Source organism: Mustela nigripes, chromosome 14 (genome assembly GCF_022355385.1).
Source record: "Mustela nigripes isolate SB6536 chromosome 14, MUSNIG.SB6536, whole genome shotgun sequence".
Classification (NCBI taxonomy): domain Eukaryota; kingdom Metazoa; phylum Chordata; class Mammalia; order Carnivora; family Mustelidae; genus Mustela; species Mustela nigripes.
The window spans coordinates 49112973-49132934 of record NC_081570.1 but is presented as its reverse complement, the minus strand read 5'-3'; the positions used below and the strand labels follow the sequence as shown (position 1 = coordinate 49132934).

General features: G+C 38.8%; 1 long non-coding RNA gene across 4 annotated transcripts in view; it reads left to right on the top strand.

The window, feature by feature from the left end:
* LOC132000943 (uncharacterized) overlaps positions 1-19962 on the top strand; it is a 260143-nt gene that overhangs the window by 218366 nt on the left and 21815 nt on the right. For 2 of the 4 annotated variants that reach the window (XR_009399501.1, XR_009399500.1), the window contains exon 4: positions 7693-7730. The exons of the other annotated variants lie outside the window; for them this stretch is intronic. This is a non-coding gene — a long non-coding RNA (uncharacterized LOC132000943). The remainder of the gene's footprint in view (positions 1-7692; positions 7731-19962) is intronic. 4 annotated transcript variants of the gene reach the window in all.

The window sequence follows — 19962 nt, the reverse complement described above, 5'->3', positions numbered from 1 at the left end:
TATTGCCTGGATAATTGTTAGCCTGAATTCTCTTTCCGACATATTGTCTATGTTGATAGCCGTTAGCTCTGTTGCAGAAGGTCCATCCTCTGTATTTTTCTTCTGTTGGGCATTCCTCCTCCTTGTCATTTTGGTGGCAGATGACTGAACAGATGTAGCTGGATGTATGAACTGTGGTCCAGTCAAGGTGCACCCTGGAACACTTCTGAGCAATCAGGATTCCCCACCCAAACGAGAGACAAAAGAAAAGAAAAAGAAAAAGAAAAAAAAAAAAAAGAAAAAAAAAGAGAGAGAGAGGAAAGAAAGGGAAGATGAAAAAGAAGGTTCGGCCCAGATGGGCCCCAAGGTAAGATTTATGAAGTAGACAAACAAAAAGAGATAAAAAGACTGATACAAGTATATGACAAGAGAAAAAAATAAAGAAAGAACCTCGTCAAAAAAAAACCACAAGTGTAAAATTTATATGCTATCAGGACAAACACAAAAAACACAGAAACACTGGTGGAAGAAGATGGGAGAGTTCTTATAAATTCTCAGTGTGGGTGTGGAAGGTTGTTTTGATTCTTCCTGGATGTATCTTGATATCTTTGTTAAAGGACTCAACTTTCCTAAGATAAAGGGGATTAAAAATTGGTTTACCTATAGGGGTAATATTGATTGGGGAAAGGGGATTACTTTGAAGTTTAACTCTATATAAATATTAGAGGTTAAAAATAAAAGGAACAAACTAGACTAAACTAAACTAAAATTTAAGAAAAGGAATTCAAAAAATAAAAATGCAAAAGAAAAACATAGGTGTATGTATCAAAAAGTTCAGGTTAGAAAGGTATTATGGAATTCAATGTACTGCACAACTCGCTGTGATGGTAAATGGTAAATAGGTTAAAAAAAATTACCTCTGTGTAAAAAAAAAAAAAAAAAAAAAAAAAAAAAAAAAAAAAAACGGGAATAGGGGGAACGAGTGAACAATACAAGTTTTCCTATGAAGTAGTGGTTGTTCTCTTGTAGTCCTTTTTTTTCCCTCTCTCTTTTGTTTTTTTCCTTTCTTGGTTTGTTTTCTTGGGGAGGGGCCTGCCACGTGGGTTGTCAGTCAATGATGTTTCCTGAGTTAAGTCCTCCCGCCCCCCACAAGGGGGTGGGCTCTGAGGAAATTGGTGTTTTTTTTTTTTTCAGGCTTTTGTTCTCTGGCGGTTTTTATGCTTGTTCACCTATTTTTTTCTCTCACCTTGACCGCCTTTGATAGTTTTTGTAGTTTTAGAGGAAAAAAAAACGCATCCTGATCTCCCTCTCAGAGAGAAGCCTCAGTCTGGGTGCAGAGCCTAAATAAGTTCCCCCTTGGCCGCTGGCAGAGCAGGTTCCAAGTTGCAGACCCTGGGGGTGTAGGATCTTTTGCTTGTACCCAAAGCCAAGGCAGTGGCAGCTGTCTGGGAGCTCCCGACCACCACAGAGGTTCTAAGCAGCGATCGCACACTGAGATTTTGCTTCTGGCCCAGGCTGGGAGTGCCCGGCTTGCGCGCACCTCTTTCAGAGGTGGCTCTGGGTCGTCGCACGTCTCGGGCACTGAGAACGGGGCGCTGGTCGCGCTGGTCCGTAAGCACCAGGCTGGGCTTTTGCGCACCTCTGTCAGGGGAGAGTTTGGGGCGCGCGGCTTAGGCTTTGAAACAATGGTGCGGGTCAAAGAGTGCTGGCCTGGCCTTTGTAACTCCAGGGAGCAGGAGGGACGGGACGTGCGCGCATATCTCAAGCTTTGTGGTAGGGCTCGCGCGTTCTGCCAACTGGCGTGGCTCCCATCCCCTCACAAGAACTAGAACCCACGCATTCTAGGGCGTGCTGGCGGCTTAGGGACCAAGAGCTGGTTTCTCCGCCGCACTCTCCCTGCCTCAGCGCCACGGGAGGCTGTCCTGGGACCGGGGACTTAAGCCCCTGTCCCTAGCCGCCCAATTCCCACAATTTCCCCCCACAATCCTTTGCTCTTTTGAAGTGCTTTCAACCAGTCTCCAAGTTAATGCTGGTCCCCAGACGCAGGGTATTACTTTCCAACCGGTCGCCTCTGGTGGCTCCCTCCCCCTTTTGTTTATCTTCCAATATCAGTCTGCCATTCCCATTCCTCTTTACCTGCCCACTGGTGTCTTCTGCCCCTGTAGAGATCCAGACGTGTATAATTCTGATCTCAGGCTGATTTCATGGGTGAATGGAGTTCTTTGGTAGGTAATCAGCTCACTTTGGGGTACCAGCTGAAAAGGCGCCTCCTCCTACTCCCCCGCCATCTTGTTCCCCCCCAACAAAACCCTTATTAAGTGCTTACCATGTAGCAGGTACTGTACTAGGTACTGTGAACCTAAGAAAAGTCATGCACTGTTGTTTAAACAAACAAACAAACAAACAAAAGTCAGTACAGTTCCTGCTTCCAAAGAGCTTATAGTTTCGGAATCCATGTAAAGAAACACTGTAAATTTATAACAGCTGTGTTCAGTGTAAAGGGCAGTGGGTACAAAAAAACTTTAGCAACTCACACTGATCCACATGAAAGAGCCCAAAAAGTAGAAAGGCGGCAGGAACTACAGAGCTATCCAGAGGACTATTAAGTATGGAGACATCCATCTAAAGAGGGCATTTGGGAAATGTACCACTGGTTGTGGATGATGGAGACATGGCTGTCTCTTTCTGAGGGGTTCTTCAGGAATGGAGGAGGTAAGGAAAAGTCAGGCACCACTCCAAGAAAGCCCAAGATGTACCGTCTATGTAACATTTACTGCATCTTCCATCTACTAGTTGTGGCTCTAGGTGGTTTACTTAACCTCCTTATCAGAGTTCTTTCATCAGTAAAATGGGTTACTAATCATAACAGATCTCACAGCATTACTATATTAGATGAGTTAGTACATGTAGAATGCTTAGAACTGTCTTGCACTTTCTGTATTTTATCAATTTTCAGAGGCCATCAGTTGTATCAGTTGTTAGAGTCATCATTATTTTATGTACCCCTAAGAGATGCTTATAATTAAACCATGAGACTTCATCAATTATAAATCACATTGCTATTTCAGAAATACTGGGATGTGAGAGAATGTATTTTAGAATTTATGAAGTATGATAGCGAGTGCTCAAGAAGCATTATATATCATTATGATTATAGTTATTATTTGCTATAATTATTGTTATTATTATTTGTGGAAATCACTAGAAGATGAACCAGACAAAATCAGAGTATGATCAAAGATGGCTTCCTTTTCCTGATAATGTGATCAGTTATATACGATGACCCCTACTTCCTCTATTCTTCTTGGGTCCTTATCAGACCCTAGGATAATTAGATTCAGAAGGGGGTATAGAGGACTATGTATTCAGGGCTTCCATCTCCTTCTCTGGTTGTGCAGGTTGTGTACTGGACAACAATAAGTAGAATGGGTCATATGGTGGATTGTATGAATCCTGCTCCCTGGAGTTGAGCATTATATATCCTCAATGGATCTCATAACCCAGCCTGCTCAGCATCATCTCTGATACCCTACTCTGTTAAGCCAGAATCACAACCCAAGGCATAGCTGGGGAAAGGGAAGAGATGAGCTTTAAATCAATTTTGAGATTAAAGTTTTAAACTGTACTTCGGTCATGAATAATAACTAGATATTATAAAATCTGCCTAAGATGTTGTTAAGAAATTGGAAAGATTGATTTATCAGAATGTGGTGAAAGGTGTTAATGGCAAAATGTTAAAATATATTCATGTTTCTCTTACACCCTATTGAGAATCCCTAGTAATCTGGTTATGTAAAATTGAAAAAAAAATATGCTCCTGAGGAACCTCCACTCCCCCCAAGAGAAACAGACAAGTGATAATGAGCTCAGTGCTATTGGAGAGGACAGTTCTAACAGGTGTGAGGAGAAAGGATTAGTCCTTTAGGGGAGTAGAGAAGACTTCCTTGGAAAGTGGACATTTTGAACCAGCTTAAAACATGACTAATGGAATCCAAAGCCATGTCTGATTTCTGTAAATGATGAAATAAGATAGTTTTGAAGAGGGGCCCTTTGGTAATATGTGTATTATGGACTTAATGTTTGCCTTCAAATACGTATGTTGAAGCCATAGGCCCCAGTGTGACTATTTGAAGGGAAGGCCTATGGAGAGGTGATAAAGCTTAAATAAGGTTATCAGGGTGGGGCCCTAACCTGGTAGGACCAGTGTCCTCATAAAAAGAGGAAGAGTAACACCAGAGAGATCTCTTTCCGACCCCGTTCAGAAAGGCCTGAGTGGCCAAAGAGGTGATCTGAAAGCCAGGGAGAGAACTCTCTTTAGAAACCAGATCCTACCTGACCTCCATCAGGCATTTCCGGTCTTCAGAACTGTGAGAAAACGAATTTCTGTTATGTAAGCCAACCAAGCTATGATTTTTTGTTACGGCAGCCAAAATAGACTAGTACGCTGTGCCTGCTCTGTTTTCTGGCTCTGTTCCACTAATTCTAGCCCACAATTACAATTTTAGCCTGTAATTCCTCAGCCATACAAAATAGATTAGTTTTTGGTTTGCTTTTTAGCCATCAGATTTCATCAGATCCTCAGAGCAGGCCACTGAAAATAAGTTATTTTCCCTCTTTCACAAATGAAAAATGCTGAGGGTCAGAGAGTTTCAGCTAACAAGTTGCCCTAAGTTCATTGCTGTGTCTACTCAAATCCAAATACTGTTTTAAAGTCAGGCCTAGGGTCAGGATCTTGGCAATCCTAAATCATAACAGCTGTATCTCCCCTCTTCAGCTAGAAAATAAGAGCGTTTCTTTTTTCTTTCTTTTTCTCTTTTACTTTATTCCCCCCTCTCTCTTTCTTTTTTCTTTTCTTTCTTTCTCTCTCTCTCTCTTTCTTTTCCTTCCTCCCTCCTTCCCTCCCTCCTTTCTTTCCTGTTCTTTTTTTTCTGAAGAGCAAAACTTCCAGAATTTTAGCAGATCACTGAAGCTATAATAACATAAAGTGGTTGACTTTTGAGGGAGGGGTAGGGAGAAGCACTTACCATAGTGACTCAAAGAATGATCCCAGAACATATCTGATCTATATTTATTCAAACTATTCTTTCCAAGGATGTGCTTTCCAAGTAATTATACTAAAACATCAATTAAGAGTCTTATCAGGTATGGTAATGCCTCAGGTGCAATTTGCAAAATACAATTATTAGAGTGTAGAGGTGGCCTCAAAACCATCAGGCAATCACATCAGTCTGTAGTGGTGTTGAAGCAAAAACAGCAACAACATGCATTTGGAACTATTACTTGGAAACTCTTGTTCCGGCTGATTTGAAAGTCCAATATCTACAGTACAACTGAGAACTCCATTTCCAAAGGGCCCTCCCACCTGCCAGAGGACTGATCAGTAATCTCCAAACCAACCCACAGCCTGTCTTCCTGCCTGTTACCCAGAGGATCACGGCAGAATCCTTACCCCCCCTTCTGTGAGGCCACAGTTCTGGTGAGACTCCTTGCTCATCCTCCCCTGCTATGTTTTTTTTCTTACCATTCTTCCAACTGTATTTAACATTAATTTGTCATCTGGATTGGCTATTGATCGCGCTGGAGCACACTGAGGAAATGGCTAAGAAGCTTCACACTTTAGAAAGTTCTCTTGCTTGAATTTACAAAGAATTTTAGTGGGTCTGAACTGCTTGGGTAGAAGGATTTAGGGAAACACATTGCCCTGAGAATGGCAAGCCACACGCATTGGCATTTTCGAGGTGAAAATGAATAGGACTCTTTGTAGTTATGTGGCCACATGACATATACAAATACTTTCTCATACTGGATCTCAGTTTTTCTCCTTTTTCCTCTTTTTCAGTCCCTCTTTCCCTCCTCACCCTTTTCCCTCCCCCCCCACTCTCCCCCCTTCCGTTTCATCTACCCTCCCATAATTTCCTCCTTCTTTTCCTATTTTTTCTTTCCCTTTGCTCTTCAATTTTTTGCTCTGCAAACCTCTGATGACTGGTTGGCACTGTCCCAAAAACAATGTGCATTCACAACCAAAAGTTTCTTAGTGTTAAAGGGTTGAATGTTTGTGAGCTTGACAGTAAGACTGACTCTAATATAGATAGGTAAGTGATCTAGTGGCACAAAACGTTTCCTAGACAAGGAGACTCTAACTCCAAGTAGGCTGGGTTCCAGGGCGAGGGTGAGGCTGAGAAAGGCTTTCTGCAAAAAAGTGACCTCTGAGCTACTTCTGAAAGAAGGAATTCAATTTAGGTAAGTGAGAAAAGGAGAGAAAGAGTTTTCTAGGAAAATGGATCAATAACGCAAAGGAGTCTAGAGAATATTTTTGCTTTTGGGAAAGTACAAATACGTAGGAATAGCTAGCATTGAAGCTAAGGGAGGCGGTATGAAGGTCAAATTGAAGGTCAGAGAATGGGAGAATGAGGGTTTGGGCAGATAAGAAATGGTGAAATCATGAAAGCTCCTGTTTGCCACATAAAGGAATCTAGATTTGTGTGTGTGGGTGTGTGTGTTCCAGTAAAACTTTACCTATGGACACTGAAATGGGAATTTCTAAAGTTTTCCCATATCCTGAAATACTATCCTTCTTGTGATTTTTCCCTCCAACCCTCTAAAAATGTAAAGACCAATTTGTAGACTCCTGCTCTAGAGCTTTGCTGCTCAAAGTGTGGCTCTAAACTAACAGCATTGGCATCACCTGGAAAGTAGTTGGAAATGCAGAATTTTGAGCCTCAACTCAGCTCTCTTGAATGAAAGGAGTCTAGTTTAATTCTGAAGGTAACAGAATGTTCTAAGAAGGCACGTGTTGCAATCTGGTTTAACTCTAATTAGATTTTTAACTCTCTTGCTTGGCTCCAAGATTCAACCAAATGCTCAGAGTGCTGTTGCATTCTGACACTTCACCTGACCTGTCTGCTGCCGTTGCTCTGCAGAGAAGGGGAGCAGTTGCTGAATCAGCACTGCAGGGAGGAGCATGTGTAAGGAACATGGATTATTCATGGGGCCTGTGCACTGTTCCAGGTGCAGCCATGATTGCCGTGGACTGGGACCATTTGTAATGCAAAGGCATGGCAAGAAAATCCATTTTCTCATTTTCAGAGCCAATTTTATCTTCATGCTCCTGCCCATGTTACAAATTTAGGCTGATAAAGTGAAACAGGAGGCAGAAGAGCAAAATGAAATTTCTGACGACTGTTTGCAAGAGGAATTTTTAGATGCCAATTTATAAACGCCTTTATTTGGAAGGAAATGATTCAGAGAATACATCTCAAGGCCTTGTAGTATAAAACAATGGAGACTGAGTTTTAAAGTCAAATCTAAATGTGAGTTTTGTGACCTTGGGCAAGTCAGCTCGCTTCTCTGTACCACTATTTCTTTATCTGTAAAATGTGAGTAATGATGCTATGGGTGGTAGAATTATTGGCTCCATTTTTTTTTTCTCTTTCTGTATCCTTGACTTTTACCTCGTGACTGCCATCACTCCCACTGCAGGAAAATCCTGTCCTTTTGGTTTGGGTTTATCTTGTGATTTCCTTAGGCAATGGGATATGGAGGAGAGGGAGTGACAGCATGATAACCTTAAAGTCTTCACGGGATTCTCCTTCCTTCTTGCACTTCTGCTATTTCCAGAAGAATTTTATAGTCCCCTCTGCCTGTGCCCCATTGAAGCAACGGAATGCAATTGTGCTGATGCCTTGTTTTTTGTTTGTTTGTTTGTTTGTTTAGGTCACTGAGATCAGTATCAGAGTCACACCTACAGAAATGTAAGATAATAAATTTATGGGCTTTTTAAAAAAAATTATGTTGTTCTAAATACTAAGTCTGTGGTAGTTTGTTACGGCAGCAGTAGAAAATGAATATATAGGGTAACTTCTCTGGGATTAATAAATATAGATTTTCTTCTCCCTTTATTCATTTTTGAAACAAGTAGACTTAAGTCTGTGTAAGAGCAGTTTGCATACAAACTTACTAGTGCTATTAAGGATTACTGCTGAATGCAAGCAAGCCTTTAGAGCAATGCACATAAGAAACAGTCAAATGTTTGTATTCCATGGGGAATAGAGTGTTCTTTAGTCCACAGAGGAACTGTGATATAGGCAATAGTGAAAAGCATTGGGCATAAAGCTCGTTATTATTACTTTTTCTGGGAATCCCAAGGCTCAAACTTGTAACTTTACAGCAAAAAGTTTAGGACCATTTGCTATAAACTTGTATTTTCCTGAAAAGTAGTCATGTTTTGAAGCATTTCCTCTTGTTGCTAAAAAGAAGTCTCAGGATGTGAGAATTGTCCTCAAATGTCTCAGAGCATTGGTTATAATAACTAAAACAAAATTAAAAAATGAAACAAAATAAAAAGAACCTAACTGTTCATCACCTAGAGAGAAAATTTGAGTAAATCAATACCCATGCACTTACTGGGTTATTACGAGGACATTAAATGCAATTCAATGTGATGAACCTATATGACATAAAATATAGAGTATAATTTAAAAAGCAAACAAGAAGCAAAAGGAACTGGATAGTCAGTAAGATAACAACTATATGAAACAAATAAAATGATGCTCAGAAGGTAGAAAAATGATTATGAAATATATTTCACTATTAACGTGTTTTCTTTTGGGAGAGGAAATCCCCTTCTTTTTTACACTTTCATTTTTTCAATATATTCTCATAATGTGCAAGTGTTACTTCTGGACTGAGAATATAATACACTTTTTTTTTTAAATAGTGGAAAAAAGGTGGTCTCAGAGTTTGTTCTTTCCCGGTACATTTTATTGTCTCTAACGGATTCCAGAGATTTTGTTATATTCACACATATACCCACTCAAAAAACTCACTGTGAAAATTATTCAAAATGATAACCCATTTATACATACAAATAAGTACAAATACCAAAAGAGCTTCCATCCTTATCAAGTACTTACCATGCATTGGGCAGGAGAGTGTTAAGGAGGGCTTTCATTCATTTTTTTTTTTTTTTTTTTTTAAATTTTTTATTTTTATAAACATATATTTTTATCCCCAGGGGTACAGGTCTGTGAATCACCAGGTTTACACACTTCACAGCACTCACCAAATCACATACCCTCCCCAATGTCCATAATCCCCCCCCCTTCTCCCAAACCCCCTCCCCCCGGCAACCCTCAGTTTGTTTTGTGAGATTAAGAGTCACTTATGGTTTGTCTCCCTCCCAATCCCATCTTGTTTCATTTATTCTTCTACCCACTTAAGCCTCCATGTTGCATCACCACTTCCTCATATCAGGGAGATCATATGATAGTTGTCTTTCTCTGCTTGACTTATGCTTTCATTCATTTTTGAGTGGTAGCCATAGACATTAAGTACCATTTCCTGAGGGTTTACTATATCCTGGTGATTTTACATATATTCTCTCATTTATCTTCACAACTGACATGTAAATTAAGTATTATATTCTAAATGTAAAGATACATAAGTTATGGCTTATCTACGGTTGCCCAAAAAAGCACTTGCCTCTATAGGAGTAGAAGCCATGTCTGTTTCTAAAGCCTATGTCTTCCTCGGTACCCCATACCATTCATGCACAGAACATGTGAGGCACTATTTTCTCTACTCTCACTAGAACCATTAGTTTTGCTTTTTATGAAAGTGGTTGAGCCTTCTCACTGATGTCATGTTACTTTATGACTCCTCTGGAAGGGCTACATTTGGATATCATGTTCTTCAAACTGTTAGGATTTTCCCCACTATTTTACTCTCCTGAACTATTTTCCCTTGGGCTCCATGTAAATACACTATTCATAAGCCAGACATTCTCCTCCCTCCTTTAAATTTTGCTGGAGAGTAGTTTATGATGCACTACTTCCTTGTAGGACATTTTCACATGTTATTCCACAAGATTGGTTGCAGGTGACTGAGCCAGGGGTGGCTACCTGTTTCAAGAGAAGTCAACGGACTAGCATAACAGATCTGTCCAAAGCCATGCAAATCACCAAATGAACCAATTAGATCTGACTGCAGTGAACTTGACTAGGATACATGGAGGGAAAGATAATGATTATAAGTGAGGCCAGAAGCCGTAAAGCACATACAAAATAGGAATTACTCAAGTTTGGCATGATAGACGACATGAGTACCAAACTGAGTAAATAAAGGAGGAATCCAGCCAGGAATTTATTGGTGGCAGCAGAAGAATGATTGAGTCATGGTAATGGTGACCATCAGAGAGTGCCATGGATGTTAGCTGCTGATAGAGCAGCAGCAAAGGCTGGTCACTAGAATAGCCGCCCAGTTCTTGAGCAAGATTCCGTCTACCTGGTGGCTGGGATCTGCAGCAATTGAAACTTATTTCTCTGTGTATTCTTAAAAAAACAAAAACCTAAAACAACAACAACAACAAAAACCCAAAACCTTATGAATATAATGTGTGTCTGTTTATCTATGTGATTTGAAAGAGCCTAACCATTAAATTACATCTGGCTGAATGGTGTAAGGCCTGTCACAGCATCCAGAAGACTGGCCACATTAAAAGATGGTTAGCCAATCATGAGTAGCTAGGAGAGCTCCCTTTAAAACCACTGATTCTGGAATTTGTCTGGTTTGGGGAAGAGAGGGAAGGAGAAACACTATGATTACTTTTTTTCCCAACTTTTTCTAATCCTCAGACTTTCCTATTTGGTGTTTCCATTAATGCGGTATCAAAGAGGTTACTGCTGCCTATGTTCTCCTCTAGGATTCTGATGGATTCCTGTCTCACGTTGGGGTCTTTTATCCATTTCGAGTTTATTTTTGTGTATGATGAACAATTATTGCAGGTAATGTAAATGCCTCAGAGTACAGTCCTATCTGTCTCCCAGACAGACTTGGTGACATGGCATTGAGAATTTGAAAACTGAAAGGCATGCCCTGTTGTGTGCATATTAGCTGTGTGATTCCTGGAAAGTGGCTAACTTCTCTCAATTTCAAATATTTCTTCCATTAAAATAGGAGGAATAATAGCCCCTGCCTTCTTAACCTTTAGGTTTGCTCAGCAAGATAAAAAAAGATAATGAATTGGAAAACTATGAAATAATTGAAAGAACTAATGTTTTCCTTACCACCAATAATGACACACTGCCAATAAACCAGTTTCTGAATTTGAAGAGTTCTAAGTGAAAAATACCTAAATTATGTAAGCCTCTGTGAAAGCAGGCTCACAAAGAAATGTTAAAGAAACCTTGTGGACCATTTGTTAGAAGGGCCATGTTAATTTCTCTAGGCAATGACCTGAGCTGGAAGTGCCATTGGGAATAGGTTAACCACATTTGAAAGCAGCTGTTGATGATGTGTATTTTGCTAATGATCTTGTTTGTCTTCCATGTCTCTTTAAGAGTTTCACAGAGGAAAAGGCACTAAACTATTACTGACAGTAATGCAGGCAGGTGCAGGTCAGGAAAGGTGGTTGCTTCTTTTATGTTGGCTGTAAAGCCAAAGTTCTTTATTTAAACAGCCATCCCAAGAGTGACCATAGTCCATACATCTTCCCAGTGTCTTTGGTTGTGGAGTCAGCCCACCTTCAACCACCTACCCATCAAGGCCCATCTCAATGGCCAATGCCTCATGAAGCCTTCCCCAGTTCCCCTGAGATGAGAATGATCTCTGTTCTCTTAAATTTCTTAATGTTTTCCCTGTTCTGCTTTTATGGAACTTAGCACATTCTGCATTGAATTTCACATTCTTCAGGATACATTTCTATCACTAAACTGATACCTACCATGGAGGTCAGCTCTGTTTCTGATTCAGCTCCAGAATGCCAAACTTGCTACCTAGCACAGAAATATTTCTCAGAAAATCATCAATGAACCAGTGGGTATAGACTCATAACAAATAGGAAAACAGAAGAATAGACAGAATCTGACGTACAAAGCTTGTTTCGAAAATAACCCTTCAAGTTAGCTCTTTGAAATCTAGAACTTCATTTCCCATAGAGAATATTATAAATGGTGAATAGATTCTCGTATCAGTCCTTTCTGTCTTGGGCTAAAAATGTTCCAGTTTTGGAAACTATTTCCCCATCTGCTTACCACCATAGTCTCTTTCTTTTTCCTGAATTCCATTTTCATCTATAACTTCAAAAGCTGTAGAAATTAGCTTGACCTTCTAGACATGATCCTGGTGTTCTGTGGATAAAGTAGTATGAATGAGCCTCTGGTTCATTTCTTCTCTTTGGCTTTCCCCAGACTTACTCTCCCATACCTTACTGGATCCAGAGGTCCTTCCAACAGATGATTTGGTCTTGCTCTAATTTCCTATAACAAACCAAATTAAAATAGCCTCAGCCTCAGTTAAGGAAACATACTTGTTTTAGTCACTGATCCTTTATTTTTCTCCAGTTAATGTATTAAGTATTAATAAAATGAAAGCTACCATGTATTGAATGCTGGTGTACCAGGCACTGTGCTAAGATCTTCATATTTTCTGTTTCCTTTTATTCTCACTACAGATCTCAAAGTAGGTACTGTTAGGATTCCTATTTTACAGAAGAAGGAACTATACTTAGCTTTAAGGAGATGTTTCAACTCACTTGGCTAGTTAGTAGTATAACCAGTCTTCAAACCTAGACTTGTCTGCCTCTGAAGTCATGTTTTTAATCACCATGCTAGTTTATAGCAGGTAGGCAATACTCTTGTAAATGTGGGGTAGGGTTGGGGGCAAGAGAATTGGATAGAGGTCATGCGTTCTTTGGTTTCCTACCACTGAGATCCTGGACAATTGATTTAATCTCAATGAACCTGTTTCCTTTAAAAATAAAGGGAAATGATGACATATTTAAAAGGTCTAGGTCATTGGTTGGTGAAACTATTCAGCAAATAATTTATTTTTCTTCTCTTGATCTTTGCCTCTTGCCCTTCTCTTTACTTGAAGTATGGTGACCGTAATTGCCTATTTCCTAGTGTAAATAAGATAAAGATAATTTCCTTTCACTCTTAAATAGGTCTTATTTGGACACAATGAATTATATGGGCATGCCCTGGATGTTGGCGGTGTTTCTCTTGCCTTCTTTCTCTGGATCCTGTGATATCTTTCTAAGGGCAGACAAGATTATACCTCTCCTCTGATTAATACTCCATGCCTCATTTCCTTACAAATAATCCAGTGCCTTCATAGTGATGTATGAGGCCTTCATGACCTGAACCTGCTGATTTTGTATTTTCTTCTCATACTCACCTAGCCTGTTATCCTACTTGCTGTCCATAGCAACTGCCTGCCTTTTCTTGAAACATCTATGCTATTGCTCCTATGCCTCTTCCAATGCCTTCCTGTGCCTGGAATATATTCCATCCCTGTCATTGATATGTATCACTCTTTCTGTTTTTCTGTCATCAAGACTCTTTCTAAGTATAGGGAATTCTCTACTAGGAGATATGGTGTTGAAAAGACTTTTATTGCATTGGGAATGAAACAAATATACTTCATTACAAACGCTTGCAAGTATGCCTACATCCTAGCTACAGGCAGTTGGCACTAGCAATGAAATTCCACCTCAAGCCATTTACAGTGATTGAGTCTCTGGAGAGCCAGATTATTTTTGGCTCTCTGTCCCATCTTGAGTGGCATTTGTGACACAAGAAGGCAGGAAGAGGGATTATATCTTATTTTCTGACTGAAACAACAACAACCAGGAGCTTCAAGACAGAGGACTTGTCCAAATCCTCTCTGCCTCGATTGCTAGTTATGTTATCTTATACGAGCTTCATAACTTTTCTTTACATCAGTTTCTTCATCTGTAAAATGGGGATAACAATAGTACCTACTTCAAACATTGATTGGAGGGACTAAACACACATGTGATATGGCTGAAACAATCCCTGGCCCATTGTTTATACTCAAAACGTCAGGTTTTATTATTACTATGGTTGTTGATAACAGTCACAACAATAGCAATAACAGTAAATTACCTTCTATAGTATGACCTTTTGTTTCTTGCATTTAAAAAGTGTGAACAATACATTTCCCTCTGGTTATGCTGATTTGGGCTTAAGTTTGATATCTAAGTTGAGACATTTTTCCTCCCAGAAATCTTTTCTGAAACTACTGCCACATTAGAGACCACAATTATAAATTCACATTTTGTTGTTACTAGTAGCAGAACACTTATCACACTTAATTTAAATACCTGATCTTTGATGTTTCCTCCAAATAGACCATGAACTCCTTCTAGATGACACTGGCCATTTCCCCTACTTGTGTCCTTGGAGTATTTCTTAGGTAGTACCTTGAAAATTGTATGTATTTAGCAAACATGTACCAGATGAAAGAGCAAATAGCCTGCCACCCTCTGAGATGCTGCAATGGGACAGTTAGCCAAGCAGGGGAGCTGGTGATTTCTATTCATATGCTCTGGCTCTTCCTGTGGGTTCTCTCTCTGTGACCCCATGTGAGATTTTTGTAATCAATGTTCATATTTGCATTGATGATCCTAAAATGTCTTTGACAATCTCAAGAGAGTTGTAATCAGTATATTTCATTGCTACAGTGCTCCTGCCTCCCAGGTTTGGCTTAGGAGATGGAACTCACTCCAGAGATTTGATCCCAATCAGTGCTATTGTGCTTCCCTTGAAGAGTATCTTATAAATTCAGGAAGATGCAAAGCAGTTCGCTAGATTGGGGAATAACATGTGTCATAAGAATCAGCCAGGTACTTCTATTTGTCCTTCTCTGAGTCAGTGACTTGAGGCAACACCATGTTGTCTTCAACCAAATAGAGTGATTTACTGTTCTTCTATTTAGGGATGAACATCTATTTCTTCTTGCCTTTGTGTATGCTATTATTTCTTTTTTATTTTTTGTTATTAATTTCTAGTTTTATTCCATTATAAGTGGAAAATACACTTGGCATGGTTTCAGTCTTCCTAAATATGTTAAGGTTTGTTTTATGATGACCCACTTATCTTGGGTAATATTTCATTAACACTTAGAATAACATATATCCTGCTGCTGTTGGGTGAAATTCTATATGTGTTTCTTAAGTCCATATGATCTGTAGTATTTTAGAAGTCTCTCTTTGTCCTGAATGATCTTCTGCCTGAATGTTCTATCCATTGTTGAAATTCCTACTATTTTTCTATGTTTCTAAGTTTTTTTTTTTTACTTCAATTCCATCACAATTTGCTTCATATATTTGTGTGGCTTCATGCTGAATGCATAGATAGAGAGGTAGATATCTATAGACACAAAGAGAGATTTTATATATATATATATATATATATATATATATATATATATATGTAATTATCATATATTCTGTTTTGTAATTGTTATATATTACTTTTTTGTAATTGTTATATATTCTTTTTTTTATTAAATTGATTTATTTATTTTCAGAAAAATAGTATTCATTATTTTTTTACCACACCCAGTGCTCCATGCAATCTGTGCCCTCTATAATACCCACCACCTGATACCCCAACCTCCCACCGCCCCCGCCACTTCAAACCACTCAGATTGTTTTTCAGAGTTCATAGTCTCTCATGATTCACCTCCCCTTCCAATTTCCCCCAACTCCCTTCTCCTCTCTAACACCCCTTGTCCTCCATGATATTTGTTATGCCCCACAAATAAGTGAAACAATATGATAATTGACTCTCTCTGCTTGACTTATTATGCTATTATTTCTGTTTCCTATGGCTTCTCTCATTTGGAGTGCAAAGCTTTAATAACTTAGCAGGGCATTCAAAGCCCCTCACAAACTGAGCCCCATTTACCGTTCCAGTTTTATCTCTTACTACACCCCATCAGATCTCCTAACCTCCATAGGATGAATCATTTGTTTGTTCCTTTCATATCTTTAACAATAATTTATGGTTGTAATGTGGAGATTGTATCTACAATGTTGCAGTCTACTAGTAGACATAGCATTTAAAATATAATAGAGGGCTGCCTGGGTGGCTCAGTGGTTAAGCCTTTGCTTTTGGCTCAGGTCATGATCTCAGAGTCCTGAGATCCAGCCCCACATCAAGCTCCCTGCTCAGCAGGGGAGCCTCCTTCCCTGCCTCTCTCTCTGCCTGCCTCTCTGCCTACTTGTGATCCCTCTCTCTCTGTGTCAAATTAATTAATTAATTAAAAAATAAAGAATAATAGAAAATAGAAATAAAAGTATAATTATAATAAGAACCCTGGCACTAAATCATAACCAAGCATGGCAGGAGACTGTATCCCAGTGGGGTCTGATCATGGAGAGTTTATGGCAGTTAAGACACCTTCAGAAAGCCCGTTAGAAGTTTGTCGAATCTGGGCCTTGTTCTGTGTCGTTTCTGTGTCAACCCTGCTTAGCATCAGGCCCAGGACAGAGCAGGCATGCCAAAATGTTAAATAAATGTACGAATGAAAAAACTACATTGATAAAGAATAAGTTAATCTGTACTGTCTCATAACCAATTTCCACTCTTCATTCTTAGGTAAGAGTTTACAAGAGTACATGCACACACACACACATACACACATTTGTGTGGGCGCAAATATTAATGTAATTATATATTAGTACTGAACTGTTTACAGTGCTTTTCTAGCCAATGTCTCAATGAATTACACATCAACTTACAATGTAAGGAGATAAAAAGTTTTTCTTTATTTGTAGAAGCTGAGTTTATGAAAAAGTTGCCTAAAGTAATTCGTTTAGTAAGTGAGAAACAGACGTAGTAGTTTGGTCTTCTGGCTTCAAGTCTGGGGCCTCATACTTTTTTATTTACAAAGATATAAGGGTGAAATGACTTCAATAATATTGGAATAAGTAATGCAAATCAACACTTTATGGAATAAAATAGTAAATAATATCTCTTGAAGAAATAGAAACCTTATCAATGCAGTGAAGAATCACAGGGTCAGATCTGGGAGAAGGAAACTCAGAGAGGAGAGTCTGGCAGCTAGAGACCCTCGTCATGCAGGAACATCTGTCAGTTTAGGTGGAGGCAGCTAAGAGATTGCGGTATGAGGTCGAAGGCCCATAGTGGATGGGGAACTCCAGTACCTCACTCTTGCTTTGAATTGGGAACCCAGAGGCCTCCTCTCAAGATGGGACAAGGAGCCAAAAATAGTCTGGCTCTCCTGAGACTCAATCACAGTAAATGACCCGAGGTGAAGTTTCATTGCTTGTGCCCCTTGCCACTGCCAGAGGCAAATCTAAATGCTCCTTGGAGCAGGAAACATCACCTCAGCTCCAACTATTTCCATAATTAATTTTTTTCACATAAGCTATTCAGAACTCAAAAAATAACCTGAAGGGAATCATTCTTGGATAAGTTAAATTTCATCTCTTAAATATCACTTTGTCTGTGGAGCAGGACTTTATATTGGGCCGGTTAAAGGACTTTAAGGAGGATACTGAAACATTTGGGTGTGTTTCTAAAGAGAAAACTCTGGAAGCTATAGGAAAATTGGTTTAGTGTCCAGTTAGAATTATCTTAACCAGCTTCCATTTAACCAATTGTCTAGGTTAACTAACTTGCAAGATTAAATGCTGCCAATTCTCTCCTCTATAGAATTTTCTGATCCATATCTACAGACTGCTTGTGACCAGTTAGCAATATTCTAGTATTCTCATGTACTTCTGATCTGATCAGGGAGCTGAATGTTTTCAAAGAGTCACTTGTGTTAGTCACCAAATAATTTATACCAATTAGAGTTATTACTATAGATGAATAATTTGAGTATTATGCGAACTAAGAACATATTACTAAGAAAGGACAGTTACTGTTTCAATAAAGTGTGCCAAATGCTTTAGGAAAAAAAAAAATAAGTTCTATTCCAAAGGGGAATTACCATCAAATAAGGTATGAAGAAAATAATTATAAGTAGGGAAAATCACAAAATTTTAGAAGGATTCTGTATTTAAATTATTTTTCAAATTTTTAAAGTTTTTATTTAACTGGAAATCATATGTGGTGGTAATGGGTCCTTGCTCTCACAGAAATTACATTCTAGCTTCCATTGTAATTCTGATATGTAAAAGATTTGGAATACAAAAAAGGATTTATTATGCATCTAATATTACTACTATTGATCAGTAACATAGAGGGAAATGAAATATTTCCATATTAATAAAATGACATATAATAAGATGACCTTGTTATATCGTAATATATTATTATATTTATCATCATCGTAATAACATGATGTATTATATTTTTCATATATACATATTATTATTAGGGTAATGCCATAACACTCTATTATAATATGAATTAGTAATGACAAAATAATAAGTAACATATTCAATTTTTTCAGTCATTCTATATATAAATATCCTGTATCCTTAATTATTAGCCCAAGGCTTTTCACAGAGTAACCCTCAAGATTACATAATGAATGAATAAATTAATATGCAAACTTTCAGAATCACTCATTTTTTTCAAGTATCACTCAAATTTGGTAACATCATTTGATGAATATGAATCCCACAAATCATCATAATAATTATAGGTGTTCTTTGACCAGCAACGGCCCCATTTTCTCACAGAATTGACTCCTATGGAATTTGTCATCCAATAAACCTATAAATCTATTATCACACAAAATGGTCTTATTCTAGCTCATCCCTCATTCTGGACATGAGAAACTGATTTTTATAACCTCAGTATAAAAGTCTGTATTGATTAACTTACTCATTTAACTAGCTCCACAAACACATAGAATACCTACTATGATCAGATATTGTCCTAAATAATCTCAATCAATTGTTACTTAATACATTTTGACCTGTTAAATTGTTTATTTTGGGCTCTTGATAGATCTTAGACATTAGCTATTTCTACCAGCTGTTTGTCACTTGCAAATTTTACAAGCATGTTATCATGTAATTAGTCAAGTCATTGTGGAAATAAGTTGATCAGAATCAGGCCAAATAAAGAAGACAGCAAAAATCACTGAAGTATTCCCTCTCAGTTGTTAAATTCCTATTCTCATTCAGCTGGGGATGGATATGGAAATCTCCCAAGGCAGAATTTCAGATAACCTGTATGATTTAGGGATGGTGTGGTATTCCCTAGTATTGTTTGAGGTTACTCAAGAAAATGGAGAAGGAAGTTCCATTCCAAAGGGGAAAAGGTCAATGCCCAAGGGGCATCTAAAAGAGAAGAGGCTAGAAATATAACCAGTATGGGAAGAAGAAACCAGGGAAAGCCAGAAGTTAGGGTTAGAGGGATAAAATGTAAGCCTCTAGGAATTCCATAGGAAAATAGTAGGTGACCATGACAGATTCTTTAGACTACCTTATGTGAGTGTGCATTTTAGTGAAGCAGAATGGAGATAGGTTGTCCTTAATCTAAAAATTATTCCTCTTTTATATTGTCAAATCTGATTGGATCCTTACTTTAATCAAGTTAGTGGAAAAGGATATTAATTACTTGCAAAAGTAGGGTTTCCTGATCCCCAAAGCAAGGGAGAGCCAACAAGCCATCACTATCAGTACTCTTCCAGGGATGACCTGGAGATAGAGAACTAGCACTTCTTGGCTAATGGGTGAAGGGGTTTTCTCATGCTCTAAGCTAGGATCTGGTTCAAAATTCCTTTATTCTCAGGTCCTGGTCTTTTTTGCTAGGATTTCTTCAATATCAGGCATTTCTCTATCCTGGAAGGGGAATACAGTGCTCTTATTGCTATAAGCCTAGGGTATGGAGACAAATTGAAAGTGGGGAAGGTTTTAAACTGCATCAGTGGAGGGAGGAGTCAAGATGGCGGAGAAGTAGCAAGCTGAGACTGCTTCAGCTAGCTGGAGATCAGCTAGATACCTTATCTAAAGATTGCAAACACCTGAAAATCCATCAGCAGATCGAAGAGAAGAAAAACAGCAATTCTGGAAACAGAAAACAACCACTTTCTGAAAGGTAGGACCGGCGGAGAAGTGAATCCAAAGCGACGGGAAGATAGACCCCGGGGGGAGGGGCCGGCTCCCGGCAATCGGCGGAGCAACCGTGCACAAAATCAGGACTTTTAAAAGTCTGTTCCGCTGAGGGACATCGCTCCAGAGGCTAAACTGGGGCG